The sequence below is a fragment of the Peromyscus eremicus genome, chromosome 5 (assembly GCF_949786415.1).
Source record: "Peromyscus eremicus chromosome 5, PerEre_H2_v1, whole genome shotgun sequence".
In the NCBI taxonomy this organism is placed as follows: domain Eukaryota; kingdom Metazoa; phylum Chordata; class Mammalia; order Rodentia; family Cricetidae; genus Peromyscus; species Peromyscus eremicus.
In genome coordinates, this window is record NC_081420.1 from 46,934,219 (window position 1) to 46,954,570 (window position 20,352).

At 41.4% G+C, this 20,352-nt stretch overlaps 1 pseudogene; it reads right to left on the minus strand.

Moving 5' to 3' along the window:
* Positions 1 to 20,352, minus strand: part of LOC131911039 (small ribosomal subunit protein uS2-like) — a 39,991-nt pseudogene that overhangs the window by 12,952 nt on the left and 6,687 nt on the right.

Genomic DNA, 20,352 nt, shown 5'->3' on the forward strand with positions numbered 1-20,352 from the left:
AACTAAAAGATGTTTCTAATACATATACAAAAAGCTAGCTATTCGTAAAAACATTCAAATACAAATGATGAACAGGAAAATATTGGTAAGACTTAAGATACAAAAGCACTTAAGAACTAAGAGATTGGCTGCTCTGCCTTCAAGAGCAGTAATCAGTTTGAAGGTCTGAGGAAGCATTTCTCTTTTAAAGTACTGTACGTATTAGTGGATGTGTGTTGTGTACATGTGAGTGTGCATGCCATGATACGTATGTGGGAGTCAGAAGACAACTCTGTGGAGTCAGTTTTCACTCTTCGGCTTTATATGGCTTCCAGGAATCAAACTCAGGTCATTACACTTGCAGAACAAGTGCCTCACCTGGTGAGCCGCCTCACTGGCCCCAGGATTTCTTTTTAGGGTAAACACTTAGATTTAAGTAAGTAGAAGATATTTCAAAGAATTCAATAGGACAGGAACTTTACTCAGAGTAACTTTTCCGAAGCTGGTGGTGCGAATGTTACAGCTCTGGAGGGAAAGGTACCCTGACTGTCAGAAGTCGAACTATACCTGAAGCTGTGAAGGGAAGGTATCCTGGATACCTACAGCTCTGGAGGGAAAGGTATCCTGACTTGTTGGGGAGTCAGGCCATACCTGAAGCTGGGTTGCGGTGGGGGATGGTCTCCCCACAGGATGTGGCAATCCTGCTCCTCTCCAAGAGAAAGCCATTACAGCTGAGCTCTGCTCCACTCCCCTAAGGGAGTTTCCCAGCAGAGGTATCTATTGCCTCTCTGCTCCACTCTATTAGGGAGTTTCCCAGCAGAAAGGTCCCTTTCTTCTCAGCTCCAGCCCAAGTTGTTACTTCTCTGCTTCACTCTGCTAAGGGGGAAACCCCTGCAGAAAGGCAGCAATCTGCTCTTGCTCGGACCAAAAGTTATTACTTCAGTTCTGCTCCCCTCAGGGAGTTTCCCAGGAGAGGTGCTGTTGCTTCTCTGCTCCACTCTGCAAAGAGAGTTTCCCAGCAGAGACTCTGCTCTGCTCTGGTGAAAGAAGGTCCTCACCTAAAACTCTTTCAAGAGATTTATTTGGGAGGGAAGAATCCAGGAGAGGGGCTGCCTTTGCCAGAGAGGAGAAGCGCAGCTGCCAACTGAACAGGCACAGGGCTTAGATAAGGCTTCCTAGGGGCAGAGTTTTTCCAGGGAGAAGATTTTCGGGCTGGGAATTGGTCAGATTTCAATCCCCTTGAGCTTGGACAAACTCAGATTGGCTGGATTTTGTGCTCAGGGATTGGTTGGTTTTCCTGCTCCAGGATTGGTTGGTTTTGTGCTGAGTTGGTCAGAGTCAGATTTGGCTCTTGTTTCAGGGCCAAAGTATGTTTCTTTCACTGGCCCTTTTTAACCTTTTGGCTCTAGTTTCAGGGCCAGGGTGTGTTTCTTTCACTGGCTCTGATTCCAGGGCCAAAGTGTGTTTCTTTGGCTCTGGTCTCAGGGTCAGGGTGTGTTTCTTTGGCTCTAGTTTCAGGGCCAGGGTGTGTTTCTTTCACTGGCTCTGATTCCAGGGCCAAAGTGTGTTTCTTTCACTGGTGTTGGTTTCAGGGTCAGTGTGGGTTTCTTTGACTGGCACTATTACTCTACAGTTGGTATTCTTTCTTATAAGTCTTATAAAAACATTTGAATAAGATATATTAAACTGTCAAGTCAGCACATTTATGTGGGTTAAAATTGTCAAAAAATTGTATTAAAATCTTACTTAAAACAAAATGCAAAGCTTACCTTTTACAATGCAGAGGAATCTTCCATGGAGTCATGGTTTGCCTATGAATGAAGAACACAAATAGGTCTTAGAAATCTCCAACCCCTCTTCCTTGGAGGGTGGGAGTGGATCCTGGCCCAAGCTTGGAGATTTGGGATACACAGATAGGGCTCATCAGATGAGGCTGAGGCACTGGATGCAGGACTCATACTAGACCTGAGGATAGAGGAGCTTTGGGGCAAGGTAGGATCAGGTAGACCTGCTAAAATAGAACCTCCTATGTGACCCAAAACTCTAGGCTTGGGTTAGGATACACTTCCTGCTTGCCAGCCCAGAACCCTGTGATCAGCTGATTTCATCCCTTCCATGGTACACCCAACTTCCAGACCCAGCCCTGCCCAGCACATCTTGAATTGAGATCTAAGCCTCTCTACAGGAAGTGGATCTTTGGGGTATGTCATTTGAAGATATACCCTATCCTGTTTATCCTCACTTCTTGTCTGCTATGAAATGTGCAGCCTTTGACACATACTCCAACTCACCACAAGGTCCTACCTGACTGAGGCTTCAAAATAAATGGAGGCAAGGACTATGGATTGGAACCTCTGTCACAAAATAAATCTTTCCTCATTGATATTGTTCTGCCAAGTATTTTGTCAATGACTAAAAAAAAAAGTCTAACTATGACAGAAAATGGGTGGTAGGAATGGGTTGTTGCTATTAAGACTGCCTGTGCAGTTCTTACCTCTTTGGGATTAGTTTGCAGAAGGAATTTGGAGAAGTTTGGAGAAGTGAGTTAGAAAAAAACAAACCTATAATGCTTTAAATGTATGGTTTTAATTTTGAGCTTACAGGTTCAGAATGACAATAGAAATGGGGACATTTTTGTGCTCCCAAGGTTTTAGGTGAGAATGAGAACTCTATATGACCAGAGGTCGAGCATGTTACATTTTAGCAATGAACTTTCATACCTTTCCCCTGTTTTCAGCCTTCATACATAGCTGATTTTTAAAGTGACTGACTAGATAATGTGGTGAAGGAGATTTCAAAACAGTGTGGTGTTTAAGCTATCGCATTATTTTTATGTCATTTGCTTCAACCCAGATTTATAGTGAGAATCAGGAGTAAGAGCAGGGTAAATGATTTAAAAACCATGCAGTTTGACCTAAAAAGGATCTCATTCGAAGATGTGGAGAAGGCTGGTGCTAATATCCTTCTTTTTGTTTATTTGCTGTTATTGTTTGTATGGTGCCGGGATAGAACGCAAAGCCTTGCACATTTACATGGCTCTAATCTCTTCAAAGGTCACATTATTTGGCTAGGAATGTAGCTAGGTGGTAGAACACTTGTTTATCATGATGAGGCTCTAGATTCATTCCAAATATTGAAGAAAAAGGAATGAGAATAAGAAAGAATAAGAGGAGGATGAGGAGGACAAGGAGGAAGAAGAGGAAGGAGTCATAGGAAAGTACTTTGCATCAGGACAAAAAAAAGATGCCTTAGTCTATAACCTCAGCACTTACAGCAAAGATAGGACAATTGCCCTAAATTCTAGGCTAGCCTGGGCTACGAAATGAGATCCTGTCTCAATAAATAACAACAGAGTAATGCATTAAGGGTATCTCAGAAATTGCTCAGACCTCAACCATCATGACAGGATCAAGTGCAAATGCTTTAATTCATTTAAAAAAACTTTAAGAGAGAATTCAGGTCACGTTGCCCCTACAAAGCTGTGTAGAGAAGTGTTTCCACACTGTCAATCATGAAGATACTCAGAGGTCATTAAAGACATGATCTGAGGAAACTGAAATATTGCTCACTGGTGACAGACCTTACCATCATTGGAGCAGAATGCAAGAGTTGTGCCACACAGAACTTTCTATCTGGATTTCAAATGGAGGCCTAGGAGGCCAGACAATGAGTGCATGGTCAGAATTCCTGCAGGTGAGGCCAATGACTCCAGAAAGTTAGAGATGCCAGGAATATGGAACATTGGCTGAGGAAAGCTGCAAGCAGTGAGCAGAGCCCACCCAGAAAAGAGGTTCTGTGAACTGCTGCAAGCAAGATTGCAGGGGCAGGTCCTCCTGCAGGGGCAGGTCCACCAATGCTGGAGCTCCATCATGCCTCCACTTCTCACCAGATGTCGGACCTGGAGCTTCAGAATTCCATGTCTGTCTGTTTGGATTTTGGTCTTGCTCTGGTCCCATCTGATCTTTCTATGTCCCGATTCCTCCCTTTTGGAATGGGAATGTTCACTTTGTGCCATTGTATATACGCACAAACACGTAAACACAACCTGCTGAGTCTGTGTTTTGTTGTTTGTGTGTATATGATTTCAGTACTGATCACATAGTATGTTTTGGATAACCAACTAGAGGGCTCTTTTCTGGAAGAGGCTAATTTTTCCTCTCAGGAGTCATTAATCGCCTGTAGCTCTTTGCCTAGGAGGTGGGGCCCCATGAGGTTTTCCCTCTTCCATATTAGCATGTAGTATCTTGCACATAAAGGATTTTCCCACACTATCCTGCTGTGTGAACGCTGTTCCCATAGAACTTTGTTTACTCTCCCAGGAAGAACTACTCTGCCTGCCCAAGGAATGCCACAGGCAAGATGTTTCCTCCCCCTCTCCAGCAAAGCAGCTTAGCTCACTCAAGGACATTAGGCAAACATCCCCCATTCTGTCATGAGAGCTTCTGTATCCTGAGCATATTCAGTGCTAGTGATGAGAAATACTCCTTATATTTTTCATGTTTCTCTGTTCCTGCTTTGAACTCTGAGCTATCCAGAATAAAAGCTTCACTGGATGTCAGTAAAGGCACTTTTGAGTAGCATAGTCCTGAGTCCCCTGGTTCTGCTGAACCCCTTATTCAACTTCAGCCCCTCAGCAATGATGGAAGGTCTATTGACATTATCATCTTCCAGGTCTTGCCTGGGCGGCCATTTCTAGGAGACACAATCCCACAGCAGACTTCCTGGCCCTCTGGCCCTTACAATCACTCTACCCCATCTTCTATGATGTTCCCTAAAATTCACGAGTAGGAGTTGTGTTGTAGATGTGGACATTGAGACTGGGCTCACTATGATCTATTGATCTCTGCACTGTGTACAGTTGTGGTTTTCTGTAATAATCTCCATTTGTTATTAAGAGAAGCTTCTTTGATGAGGGGTCAGAGCTATACGACTCTGTGAGTATAAAGATAGATCTTAGAATGAAGTGAGGAATTACGCCAGTCTAGTAAAGGAGTAATAGTAGATTCTCTTCTAAAATCCATGATTTCACTAGTCCCAAGTTGTTGGCTAGGTTTCTGTTACCAGGCATTATTTTCTCCTGTTGCATGTCCAATTAGACGGCTATTAGCTACTGCCAACATATGAGTGTTACTATTTTATTTTTAGAAACATCTTGCCATGCTGGTCACTGTTGTGGTTCATAGGCATCATAGTTGGATGGGACCGTTGTTTCTCTCCCTTGCAGTTTGCATAGTACTCTTTGGCACTATGGAAGCTAGATGGCAGGAAGAAGGGTTTTAGGTTAATTCCACCTCAAGTCATCTGAATCCTGTGTCCTAATTGTGCAGTATCTTCAATAGATACTTTACTTCAATATCTAAGGAGCAACCAAGGAACACAATAGTAGCCTGTATTGTTTTGGGAGTCCCTACGTTGACCAACAACTCAAACAGAGGTTTCTCATGCCTGGTACTGAGGTTTTTGTTAGGTTGTCTATAGTTCTTATGTGCAGTGTTATCAGTACAAGTAGCATAACCATGTTTAAGGGGTCTCTCTGTCTCTCTCTCTGTCTCTCTCTCTGTCTCTCTTTGTCTCTCTCTGTCTCTCTCTCTGTCTCTGTCTCTCTCTCTCTCTCTCTCTCTCTCTCTCTCTCTCTCTGTGTGTGTGTGTGTGTGTGTACATAAATTTACATGTATTGCATTTAATTTTAGGTAAATACAAAATGATTCCTGGAGGCATTATCAAACAGCCTTCATGTTATTTGTTCCCCCTTTTTATTCTTCTATATTGACCTCTCTCCTCCCTCCGCAATGAGTGACCCTCTCCACTTCTCTAATTTCCCTCTTCATATCACCTGTATCTTGCTATTCCTCTCTCAAGTCCACCCCAACCTCATGGTCCCTCTGTATTTTCCTGATTTCTGCAGTTATTCCTGCATATACTCACGTATTTTGGAGTTAGAAAATAGAGATGAGAAAGAGCATTTGGTTTTTGTCTTTCTAGGACTATGTTACCTCCCTCCACACAATCTATTCTAGTTCTATAAATTTACTTGCAAACTTCATTTTTCTTAGCAGATGAATAGTATTCCATTTGTATATGTAACACATTTCATTATCTGTTCATCTGTTGAAGGAAATATAGGTTATCTCCATTTCGTATTTACCATGAATAGGCAACAATGAACATTTCTGAGCAGGTATCTATGGTGTAGGATGTCAGTTCCTTTAGGCATATGCCAAGGAGTGGTATAGCGAGGTCATGTGGAGGATTTATTTTTAGTTTTGGGGGATTCTTTATATTGATTTCCAGAGTGGCTGTACAAGCTTGCACTGTCATAAAAAGATCCATAGCCCCACTACTATCACTATCCCCAGCCTCCACTATTTTTGTGAATGCTAACCATTAACACAGTTATTTCCACGTGTCAATGTCATGGAAACCTCAAGATGTTGATACTAAAGAAACAACAGTTTCAATGTTTTAGATCCTCAGGTTTGGGAACTTGGGATCTGATTTTAAAGATTCCACTGCCTAGAGTCCCCTCAACACACAGGGGAATGAATCTCAGGTACCTCCCTGCCTCAGCACATCTGGCTTGTCTTCTTGGTCAAGGAGTTTGACTTTTCTCTAGAATAAATGGTTTAAAATAAGGTACTTACAAAATTCCCATTAAAGCTGGGTGTGGCAGCTCTTGCCTACTCCAAGTGTCCTAATACTGAATAGACATTATCCAAGTCTTCTGAGGACCATTTTCCCCTTCCGTAAAATGAAGGAGTTGAGTCAGAGTCAGTATCTTCACCAGGCCATTTCAAGGGTGTGTGGAAGAGCAACATCAATTCTCTAATATGAACCCCAACAGAGAGGCAGATGGGGCAAGACCGGGAGAAGTGAATGTGAGGTAAATTTGGAATTGTGTGACTTTGAACAAGCCAAGGCCAAAGTAAACTGTGAAACATAACGAAGGTCTGTTTTGTTATGTTTGTTCTGAGACAGGGTTTCATGTATCCCAGACTAACTCAAACTTATTATGTTGCCAAGGATGACTTTGAACTCCTGATCCTCCTGCTTCAGCCTCCTGAGTTCTGGGCTCATAGATGTGAGATACCACACTCAGTTTATGCAGTGATGAGGATGGAACCCAGGACTTTATGTATTCTAAGAGCACTCTGGGAACTGGGCTTCAAGAACTTTACCCACTGAGTTACAGTCTTAACTGTTTACAAATATGATCAACCCTGATTGTATCATCTACCCCAGTGTCCACACTTGATGTGAGCTTATGTATAGAATTAAATATTCCATTTATTAATTTATAAACCATGAGAAAGATGAGAAAGGCCTTTCCCCTCCTTGGTAAATCTCACACTGGAAAAGGAAAAACATGTTTATATACAAATAACTGCAACACCATGGAAATTAAAAAAAAAACCTAGCCCATTTTTTTTTTAAATCAGGTCATTTGTTTTGACTATTTTTTTTTCAGTTTTTTTTTTGTATATTGTGGATATTAGCCCTTTGTCAGATGTATAACTGCAAAGATTCTCCCCTGCTCTGTGGGCTTCTTCTTCTCTACATTGTTTCCTTAGCTGTATAGAAACATTTTAGTTTTATGAGGTCCTACTTGTCAATTATTAGCCCTAATTTCTGGGCAAATTGAGTCCTATTAAGAAATTAGGGCTAATAATTGACAAGTGGGACCTCATAAAACTAAAATATTTCTATACAGCTAAGGAAACAATTTCTAGGCAAATTGAGTCCTATTTCTTTCAGTTTTAGCATTTCAAATTGAGGTCCTTAATCCATTTGGGGTCAATTTTTGTTCAGAGTGATACATAACAGTCTAGCATACATAACATAACACACTTCTGTGTGTGTGGTCATCCAGTTTTCCCTGCACTAGCTGTTGATGTTGCTGTTTTTTCTCCACTGTGTATCTTTTAAAAATATCAGATGGCTGTAGTTATATGTACTTATGTTGGGATCTTCTATTTTATTCTGTTAGCTTACATGTCTGTTTTTGTGCCAGTACCATATTGTTTTTATTACTATAGCTCTATAATATGTCTTGAAAACTGGACTGGCAATCCCTCCAACACTGTTCTTTTTGCTCAGGATGGCTTTGCGTATCCAGGATCTTATGTGGGTATATGTTGTTTGAATCTTAGATGGTCTTTTAATAAAAAACCTGGAGCCAGATATTGGGGTAAAGCTGAAAGATCAGAGAAGCAGAGCAAGCAACAGCCACCACCTATTACCTCACCAACTCCATGAATCCTCTGACTGAAATCCTCTGAGTCCTCACCCAAAAGGGTCTCAGCTAAACTGCTTTAGTTCCTATTTCCTCACGCTTTATATGCCTTTCTCCACCCTGTTGTCACTTCCTGAGATTAAAGGCATGTGTGCTTCCCAGTACTGGGATTAAAGGTGTGTGCCACCACTGCCTTTACCTGCCACAGGCTGAACCTTCCACTGAATATAGTAAGGCAGATCTCTGCCTCCCGAGTGATAGGATTAAAGATGTGTACCACCACTATCTGGCCTCTACGTCTAATCTAGTGGCTGGCTCTGTCCTCCAATCACCAGGGAAGTTTATTAGGGTACATAATATATCACAGGTACATGTGAGTTTTATGATTTTTTTCTATTTCTGTTAAAAAAATATCATGGGTATTTATGGGAGAATGCATTAAGTCTGTAAATTGCTTTTGGAGAATGGTCATTTTCATATATTGATTCTGCCGATCTTTGAAGACAGAATCTCTTTCTGTTTTCTAGTGTCTTTCTCAGTCTCTTTCTTCAGAGATTTGAAGTTTTCAGTGTAGAGGTTTTTCATCTTATTGGTTACTTTTATTCCATGACATTCTATGGTCTTTAAAGCTATTAGGAATAGGAGAATAGATCTCCTTCTTAGTGTGTTTATGCTTGGTGTGTAGGAAGACTACTGATTTGTGTAAGCTGATTTTGCATCCCACCACTTTGCTGAAAGTGTTGATTGTTTCTAGGTGTCTTATGCACACTATTATATCCTCTGCAAATAGCACTAATTTGACTTCTTCTTTTCCTCTTTGTAGCCTATTAATTTTATTTTCTCTCTCTTTTGGAAACACATATATTTTAAAATTAAAAACCGTTTGTAATATAATTGACATTATAAAGGCACAGAGAAAATGTTCTTTAGTATTTAATACTACACTGAAAGATTAAGGAAAAATTCTACTTTCATAGGAGAATCACTTTTTAAGGCAAACTTTTAGTCTAATGCCTTTCAAGTGGAAAGACAAAACCCAGCTTTTTAATCTAGTGCTGACACCCATGGACAGTAGTCCTGCCTTTCTACACTCAGTGGAAGGTTCAGCCTGTGGGAGGTAAAGCCATTCTCCCTGAGTTCATACTGTATCTTTGCCACTTCCCAATTGTGTGATTGTGGCCATCAAAGGATACGTGAAATGAATCACAGGATGCATGAAATCTTTCTCTGTAAAATGAAAGTAACTACAAATAACTACAATCTGTAATTGAGTATGCAAATCAGTGAGTACTCAGTTAAGATTTGTGTGTTTTTTGTTTTTTTTTCTAATTGTACAAGTGGGTTTTAATTCATCACATGGAAAGGCTTGTTTTCTTTTGTTTTATAACAGGCCTTTCCCCTGTTATTAAACATAGATTCTTTTCTCATACAATATAATCTGAGTACAGTTTCCCCTCCCTCTATTCCTCATAGTTCCTCTCCACCTCCTCTCTCATTTGGATCCACTCCCTTTCTGTCTCTCATTGGAAAAGAACAAGTTTCTAAGAGATAACAATAAAACATTACAAAATAAATATAGCAAGATAAAACAAAAACCGTCGTATCAAAGTTAGCCAAGAGAAGCCAACAGAAAAATAAAAGAGCCTCAAGAGAAGGCGCATGTATCAGAGACCCACTTGTTCACACATTCAGGAGTCTCATGGAAATGCTAAACTGAAAGCTATAGTATATATGCAGAGGACTTGGTACAGAACCATGTAGGCCCTGTGATTGCTGCTTCAGTCTATGTGAGTTCATCTGAATTTTGCTTAGTTGTCTTAAAGGGCTTTGTTCTCCTGGTGCCCTCTGTCTCATAGATCTCCCCTACTTCTGCCTTCTCTTGTGCTGGGTTCCCTGAGCTCTTGCGGGGGGTAGGGGGGGAAGGTTGGCTATAGTTTTGTTACATTGAGCCTTTATTATGTTGGTTTATGCCCCCTGTAGTCCAACTCTCTCTAGGAAGTTTGCCATGAAAGTATGTTGGATTCTGCCAAAGTTTTTTTCAGTGTCTATTAACATGAGTATGTGAATTTTGTCTTTAAATCCATTTGTTTGATTTATTACATTCATTGCCTTACTATGTTGAACCATCACTGGATCTCTGGGATAAAGCCAAATTTATAATTCCATTCAGCCCCAAAAGGCATTCTTCATCTCAATCTATACTTACTTTATGATGCTCTGGCTTTAAGAACATGACCTCTGCTTTATGTGATCCAGTGCATGGATTGCAGTTGCTGTTGAAATCTTGGTTTATATTTTAGCCTTTAGGTAGTTGAAAATGTGTTTTAAACTCTACTAAAATTCATCAAAATTAAGTAAGTACTAACACTTTCAAATTACTAAAATCTTAATAGGCAATGGTGTATAGTATGAATGCTTATAGTAGTTTGAATGAGATGTCTCCCATAAGTCTTGGGCATTTCAATAGCAGTCCCCACTTGGTAGCTGCTTGGGGAGGATTAGTAGGAATTATGTCATGAGGGGCAGCTTAGAAGTTCCAAAAGCCTGGAGCCATTTCAAATTAGTTTTCTCCTTCCTGTGTGTGAATCGAATGTGAGTGTTCTGCTGCGGCTTCGGCCACTTTCAGCTTGCAGTTTCAGCTCTGCCATCCTGGGCTCTAAACCTCTGAAACTGTCAGCTGTGGTCTCAGCAATGACTTCAAAGCCATGCCCCAGGCATCACAACTCCTTACACTAAGTCTTATTATTTCTTAAGGTTCCACACTCTCCCCCCAATAGTACCAGATCTGGTGACTTTTCTTTTTTAAACACATAGGTACTTGGGGATATTTGAGACTCAAACCACCCTGTATAACACAGTTAAGTGGTGCTGTAACTGTGCCTTAAAGGACCGTTCCAACATTTTATCAATCCAGAAGTTTCAGGATTGTGAGAAACATGCTAAGGGCAGTAGATTCCACAAGCAGGGGACCACTGTCACAATTCTCTGTCTAGAAAGTGAGTTTCTTCATTAGAAACAATGCTATGTGGAATGCCATGGTTGAGGATAAGGTGTTCTGTAATCCATATATAGTAGCTTTGGCACCAGGGAATAGTGCCGTTTGGGGGACTCTGTGTTGGTGTCTGCTGCTGGCAGATCTGGCACTCAGCAATTAGTGAGGGAAAGTCCATATTGTCAACCCCATGCATAACTTCATCTTTGTTACTGTGATCACATTGTTCATGGGCCCACTGGGCAAATGGTAGCAATGGCTGGGGAAAGAGGCATCTGTACATAGAACGGGTCATCTTAGTTACTTCATTGCTTGACTCCTCCTCTCTGAACTCACTTTTTGTTCAGCATTTACACGGGACACAAGAACTTTCACATCCTTTGTCATTTGGAGAGATCTATGCACATACTTCTCAAAGGACTTTCCCACTTTCTCAACAATTTTCCAGCCATGCTCTTAGTGAGTTTCTGACCATCCACCCAATTGATTGACTACACCCTATTAGTCAGTAAACAATTGCACATCTGGCCATTTCTCCTTCTGAGTGTACATTTCTGTACACAGCTTGAAGTTCTTCCCACTGTGGGGATTCCCCTTCATTGATGTCTTTCAAGGTTTTCCCAGAATGGGGTTGTAACGCTGTAGCTGTAAACTTCTGTGTGATATTGTATAGCATGCAGAACTACTAGTAAACCAGGACGTCTTCTCTGCCTTAGTCACCTGATCACAGGGCATACCCTCTTAGACATTCTTGGGAGCAGAAGGCATTGTAACAGCATTAGAAACTATAGACATTTTGTGGTGATATTTTATTTGTGCTGAAATGTGGTGATAGTTTATTTGTATGTTAATAAATAAAGTTTGCCTGGAGATCAGAGGACTAGTGATAGCCACCAACTAACCTTAGCTCACCATGTCACCATAGCTTCCTAAGAGAACTAAACCCAGCTTCTTCCTGTCTAATCTGTGCCTTTATTACCTCGCTGTTCTGCTTTCTTATTGGCTCTTAGCCCAGCCACCTCACTTCCTCATCACTGCCTGTCTGTACAGACCTCCAGGTCTCTGTGTTTGGTACTGGGATTAAAGGCATGTGTCACCATGCTTGGCTGTGTCCTTGAATACACGGAGACTCTGCCTGCCATGTGATCAGATTAAGGGTGTGTGCTACCACTGCCTGACTTTTGCTTGTGGCTGGCTATCTATGTCCTCTGATCTCCAGGCAAACTTTATTTATTAACATACAAAAATAATATCACACAACATTTGGGCAATTTGGATCTGCTGAGGCTCAATCACATATATACCATTTCCATTTTATAGTGAATTGCTACTGTGCATGTACATCTTTATGGCTTGGTGGATCAGATAATACATAGCTTACTATGGGTATCTCAGTTCACATGTTAACTTGGTGGTCCCTTGTTCAACATTCACTTTTCACTAGGGCCCAATAACAGGCCAACAGCTGTTTCTAAAAAGGAGAATAGTTGTTTACAGACAAGATGATAGAGTCTTGCCCTAAAATCCCAAGAGTATCATCTGTGATTCACCTATATGGGCCTTCAAAGGTTCCAAAAAAGCATCCACATCTACCACTAACACCTCCAGTATCATCAGGTCTGCTGGATCAGATGGTTCAAGTGGTAGAGCCGCCTGCACAGCAGCCTGGACTTCCTGAAGAATTTTCTTCTGTCCTAAGCCCCACTCAATGCTATCTGGTGGTCCTTGTGGACAGATTTCTAAAATAAAAAGGGATTTGATAGATCAATGGCAATCTGATAAGGATACCACATCTGATACAGTAGCTAAAATCAAAGTCACTACTTGATTAAGTTTTTAATAGTCATTCTCCATGATCCATCTATCTTCTGCACAGTATGTGAGAAGGTAAAATTCTGGGGTATTTTATCAAGGTCCTTTGTCAGGGGTACCTGGCCTTCCCTTCATCAAGGGGTAATCTGGGTCTGCAACCCAGTTGTGTCTAGAAATTAGTTAGCAAGATTCTATATGGCTGTGATCCAATGCAGCTTTTTCTCATTTTTTTTTTCTGCTTATAGAGATCAAACAAAAATATAGTAGGCTTCTTATCTGTTTCATTCCTAGAAACACCATGATTAGTTAACTATTACCAAAATCATACAAGTCGTGCCACCATAAAAATCATTTTGCCGATGCTGCCCATTATTAGTCAGGCCACTGTAGACGTTGCCTTGCCTGTGCTGCCCTTTAGGAAAACTGTGTTGACCTTGCCTTTGGCAGTTCAGTGCTGCCACCTGGCCCCTGCTACTCCTTGGCCCAGTTAAACACATTGCATTTAATTCCTCCAACTGAGAAGCAGCATCTCTGACCCTAAGGTCTGGCACAAGGAAAAGAGCAATAACAAAGCTCTTCAAATGTGCCTGTGCTCTTCTCACCATTTTGTGTCTTATAGCATCAGTGAAGGGCGTGTATTCTGGGCCTTTCCATTGCGAGGATTAGACTCTACACAGCAAACCCACTCTCAAATTGGTTTCCCTAAGCCTTAAAATTCTTTCAACACTGTGCTAAGAGAAATTACGTATCTCCAGCTACCTTTTGGTAGGCCATCTTATGACAAATGCTTCAACCAACCAGTCAAACAAACTGACACCTTTTAAAACCGTGCAAACTTCTACATTAAACCTAGAATCTCCACTCAGTGGGCCTATATCAGTTACATCAGCCTGATTCAGTTTTACCTTTCCACCATTATCCTACATCTTTAAAATCCATTCTGACACATATTCCCCAGATTTCTGCTTGAACAAATTAGCAAACTCATTCTCCTAGCACACCTTTTCATAGACCATACTTTCTATTCCCCCTCTAGGAAGGAGCCTGCTTAGTCTTAAGTCTGTTCATAGGACTAGAGACAACTCTTGTTGAGGACTGAGTGACATCAGTATTGTTCTTCCTGGGATCTTCTGCAAGGTAAGTCACTGTTAGTTCCATAGACATTGAATAATTAATTTCCTCATGCAAAGGTGGACAGGGCAGTATAGCAGGAGGTGGGGGCGGCAATACAGCCTCTGCTAAGGGTGGAGAAACTGCTCCTCAGGTGAGATAAATTCTTCAGACTCGGAGGCTTCCAAGTCCTCAACCTCTTTTGGGTCCTCCTACAGATCTCCATCCCGAATTACAGAATCCCACTCCTTACCAATCAGTGCCTTTACTTTAACACTGACACTCTCCAAGGCTGGGACTTGCCTTTGCACTGTAGGTCAGCCAATGTTCTGAGGGCTTGGGTTTGCTTTTCTGCAACTTGAGCTCTATGACTGCTGGAGAGAAGATTCTCTTCAAGGGCATACTTACAAAGCTCTTGACAGTTTATCTGGAGCCAGTCAGATTTTTTTCATTGAACGCGTACATTTCCTTTGTCAGTTTATCTGAAGCTTCTAAAAGCAACCTGTCAGCACCATCATTTTCCACAAAGTGTCAAAAGTTTTATATATATATTCATTGAATTCCTTGTTCCTCACAGTAAGCCCTTCTGATATTCCTTTCTTTTGGTTTAAAATTGAAAATAGATTCTTCTCTCACACAATACATCCTGACCACAGTTTCTTCTCCCTCCACTTCTCCTAGCTCCCCATCCCCTGCCCCTCCCCCAGATCTACTCCTCCTTCACTCCCTTTCAGAAAAGAGCAGGCATCCAAGAGACAACAATGAAACATGACAAAACAAGATACGGTAAGACAAAGCAGAATCCCTCACACCAAGGCTGGACAAGGTAACTCAATAGGAGGAAAAGAGTCCTAAGATCAGGCAAAAGAGTCAGAGACACACCCACTTCCACTATTAGGAGTCCCACAAAAATACCAAGCTACCAGCCATAACATATATACAGCGGACCTGGTGCAGACCCTTGCAGGTCCAGTGCTTGCCTCTTCAATCTCTGTGAACTCATATGAGCCTTGCTTAGATGATTCAGTGAGCCATGTTCTCCTGGTGTCCCCCCCCCCAACTCCTACAGTCTTTCCTCCTAATCTTCTGTGGTGTCCTCCAAGCTCTAAGGGGAGGGACCCAATGGAGACCCAATTTTGACTCTCTTTCTACATAATGTCTGGCTCTGATACCCAAAGAATGTTCCATCCTACCACAAGGGCACTTATTCAACCAAGTCCATGATGGTTGGATTTATTCATAATAGCCAGAAACTGGAAACAACTTAGATGTCCCTCAACCAAAGAATGCATAAAGAAAATGTGATACATTTACACAGTGGAGTATCACTCAGCTGTTTAAAAAAAGACATCATGAAATTTTTTTTGCAGACAAATGAATACAACTAGAAAAAAATCATCCTGAGTGAGGTAATCCAGACCCAGAAAGACAAATATGGTATATATTCATGTATAAGTGGATAGTAGCTATTAAGTGAATGATAATCAAGCTATAGTCCAGACCCAGAGAGGTACAGTAAAATGGAGGGCTTTAGGAGGGAAGAATGAATCTCACTGGGAAGAGGAAATAGAATAGATTTTGCAGGTGGACTGGGAGTGAGTGGGGGCAGGAGCAGGAAAGATAAGGGGGTGTGAGATGGAGGAAGAGAGTATAGGGAGAGACATCTGGAATTGAGGGGCACTTTGGGGGCAGTGTGGAAACCTAGTGTAGTGGAAACTTCTAAAATCTATGAGGGTGACCCTTGTGAGGACTTCTAGTAATGGAGGATACAGATCTGAATTGGCCATCTTATGTAGTCAGGCAAGGCTTCCAGTGTTGGGACTGGGTTGCATTCAGTTGAGTTGTTGGCTGAGGGAGTCTCATGGAGATTTCTAAACAACCCAGGATGATGCTCTGAAAACTGACAGTGGGCTCCATTGCTGAGGACAACATCCACACAGCTCATTGAATGTAGAGAGATCTAGCTAGTGCCTACATGGAGCCTTCACCCCTACATTCTAGTCTCTTTGGCATTGGAAAATACTCTGCAGGCTACAGAAAGAGAAACCTGGACACTAACAAAACTCTTGACTTACAATATACCCTCCATTTAGATATTTCTAACCATGGCCTTTCAGTGTTCTCCATTCTACCAAGGAAGTCTTAGGTAATTGTAGGTACAGTGAATTGTCAAGATAGTCCCAGATACTTAAAAGGGTTCATACTTGCTATTCTGTTTTTCTAGGGCCACTCCCAGATTGTGATCCATATTAGCACTCTCTAAAGGAGCAGAACAATGTTCTGAGGGCTTGGGTTTGCTTGGGATTTAGGTAGCCTAAAAATGGCTGTCTCGCTGGGCGGTGGTGGCGCACGCCTTTAATCCCAGCACTCGGGAGGCAGAGGCAGGCGGATCTCTGTGAGTTCGAGGCCAGCCTGGTCTCCAAAGCGAGTTCCAGGAAAGGTGCAAAGCTACACAGAGAAACCCTGTCTCGAAAAAAACAACAAACAAACAAACAAACAAACAAACAAAAAAATGGCTGTCTCACTACAAAAAGTTCAATAACCGTGTATTTATTGAGTCTGTTAGACTGGATGTCTCAGCAGTCAAAATCTGGTGCTGGAGTCTCAGAAGATTCCTAAAGAGCTGACAGCCTCTGGTCTGCACTGGAATCCTAAAGAAGCTGGTTCTAACACCAGTGAAGGAATTCTTCAACAGCAGGATAGAAGAATTTGCACAAGTCTTGTGCAAGTTGTCCTAACTGCTGCAAGCTCACACATGCAGCTGCCTGGTTGTGTCTAAAAGACACTGTTTCCTTGTGGTCATCTCCCACCTCTGACTCTTATATTCTTTCAGGCCCTCCTTTTTTGATGGTCCATGAGCTAGCTGTGAACCCCGAGAGCCGCAATAATGACTGGCATAACACAACATACCACTGGTGTAATAGTGATATGGGCATCGTGGGAATAACTAAAAACATTATGATTGGATTCAAGTCCTGCTATACAGGATGAAATTCAAGCTTGGTACCATTATTGGGTCAAGAACCTATGGCTAGGCAGGCCATAGGCCTTAAAGGAAAGCCCACTACTATGTGTTGCTAAATAGACATAGCATTAAACTGACTCCTAATGACTTATTATTATACCCATATATGAAATTGTCTCTCAACCCTCATCAGAGAAGCTTAAATTTGCAATAGAGAGTCATTAATACAGAGATCCACAGCTGGCCAAGGTGCATACAATAAGAGACTGTGAAATGTTCAGCCCTAAATGGAATATAAACAGTGCACCTCTCTTTATATATTTTTAATATCTAGCTTTTCTTAAAAACAATTTTAAACTTTTAGTTGTGTTTCAGTTTTGTGAAGACTCTTTTTTGTTTTGTTTTGTTTTGTTTTTTATTTTATAATTTAATTTAATTTTACATATCAGCCATGGATTCCCCTGTCCTCCCTCCTCCTGCCCCAGCCCACCCCCTATTCCCATCTCCTCCAGGGCAAGGACTCCCCGGGGATTTAGCTCAGCCTGGTAGATTCAGTCCAGGCAGGTCCAGTCCCCTCCTCCCTTCACCCAGGCTGAGCAAAGTGTCCCTGCATAGGCCCCAGGTTCCAAACAGCCAGCTCATGCACTGAGGACAGGTCCTGGTCCCACTGCCTGGGGGCCTCCTAAACAGTTCAAGATAATCAACTGTCTCACTTATCCAGAGGACCTGATCCAGTTGGGGGCTCCTCAGCTATTGGTTCACAGTTCATGTGTTTCCACTAGTTTGGCTATTTGTCCCTGTGCTTTTTCCAATCATGGTCTCAACATCTCTTGCTCATATAATCCCACCTCTCTCTCACCGATTGGACTCCTGGAGCTCCACTTGGGGTTTGGCCGTGGATTTCTGCATCTTCTTTCATCAGTCATTGGATGAGAGCTCTATCATGACAGTTAGGGTACAGCCATCTGATCACCAGAGTAGGTCAGCTCAGGCACTCTCTCAACCATTACCAGTAATCTATAGTGGAGGTATCTTTGTGGATTTCTGGGGACCTCTCTAGCACTCTGCTTCTTCCTATTCCCATGGGGTCTTCATTTATCATAGTATCTCTTTCCTTGTTCTCCCACTCTGTTCCTGATTCAGCTGGGACCTCCCGCTCCCCTAGCAAAAGAAATTCTTATTTCATTTGTTGGCTTTAAAACTCTTTAGGGTTCTTCATACTCTCAATAATTGCTCCTAAAAGCTGGACTAGGCCAACATTTGATTCATCATACATCTTAAACCTTCCCTTCAAGTTGTATCTCTGACTTTGCTTTGTCTTTGTATCAGTTAGAATGAACTCTTCACAACAATTACATTTTTCTCCATCATTCTTTTTCTTCTTACATATTATATTTCTTGTACAGTGTCTTTTGGATTTTCAATAAGCTTCTCTCTATAAACTCATATTTTCAGAGTTCTTTCTTGCTTTCCCACAGTTAGTGTTATTGTTCATATCACACTGAAAACACAACCTTAACTCTTGGTAATTATATCATATTATTCTTAAGTTTAATATAATCACACATATTTAACAAGTTTACACTGCCTGTCATGAACTAGAAGCTAAGAATAAATTATTTTGTTAATAAATAAAATAAAAACATACACAAGAAGTAAGACAGCCAGTAAGATAAAGAGGAAGGCATACAGAATTGAAAACAATAAATAAAGGTCCCTCAGGTCACAACAAATAGAATTGCTTATATTGACACTTCAGGAAATCTCCACAAAAACTTCCAAAGACTAAAAAATTAATCAAGTCAAGTCCCAGCATAAAATATAGACATTGATTTGTTCTTATCTATGCTGGCAATGAACAAGCCTATCAATCCTATTTTTTATTTATAATAAAATTTATTTTTTTTTATTATTTGTCTATGAGCATTTGCCTACATGTGTGTATGTAAACCATGTCAGCACCTGGTGTCCTGAAAAAACAGAAGTGGGCATTGTTGTCTTGGAAGATCATACCAAGGCTAAGGAAAAAACAGCTAAAGATTAACATACGGCCTAGAGCTACAGGAATTTCCCATCCTGCATCACCTTTTTGTTTTCACAGCAAAAATACTGACTCTAGGCCATGCTCTCCCTTCGTTCCTTCTGCATTCTTTTTTTTTTTTTTATTTTGCAATACAATTCAGTTCTACATACCAGCCACGGATTCCCCTGTTCTCCCCCCTCCTTCCCCCCTCACCTTCCCCTCAGCCCACTCCCCACTCCCACCTCCTCCAGGGCAAAGCCTCCCCCGCAAACTGAGATCAACCTGGTAGACTCAGTCCAGGCAGGTCCAGTCCCCTCCTCTCAGGCCGAGTCAAGCGACCCTGCATAGGCCCCAGGCTACAAACAGCCAACTCATGCAATGAGCACAGGACCTGGTCCCACTGCCTGGATGCCTCCCAAACAGATCAAGCCAATCAACTGTCTCACCCATTCAGTGGGCCTGATCCAGTTGGGGACCCCTCAGCCATTGGTTCATAGTTCATGTGTTTCCATTCGTTTGGCTATTTGTCCCTGTGCTTTATCCAACCTTGGTCTCAACAATTCTTGCTCATATAAACCCTCTGGGGCAGATGGTGTGTGGTCCTTCTGCATTCTTACTGACTCCATTGCTTGCCCATGTGACTCTGCTTCAGCCACTTGTCCTGTTTCTAGTGACTGACCAGTAAACACTTCCTACTTCATGGCAATGTTTAATCATTTCTGTATCAGTTGTCGGTATGTCCATGCATGAGTAATACAAATCCTCACAAAGTTCGTGAGATGGCTCCATGTTTAAAAGTGCTTGCCACCAAGCCTAATGACCTGAATTTGACCACTGAGATCCACACATAGGAGAGAACCGATTCTCCTAAGTTATCCTCTGATCTCCACATGCATACAAAGGCATATTAACACCCCCCAAAAATAAATAAATGCAATTTTAAAAGGTAAAGAAAAATTCAAAATCAGACTCAATAGTTTATACAATATCACCAAAAAAAGAGAAATTATTGAGTAAACATCTTCAAAAATCTGTGTAGTATCTATATAATATACACAAACTTCAACATCTTATAAAATAAATAAAGCTAATATGCACAGAATTATACTGTTTATAGATTATAAGATATTAATGAATTGGAAAATTATTAAAATTCTCCCCAAAATTGACCTATAAGTTTAATATAATTTCAATCAAAATTTAAGCAGAGATTTTTGGTAGATATTAAATATCAAATAAGT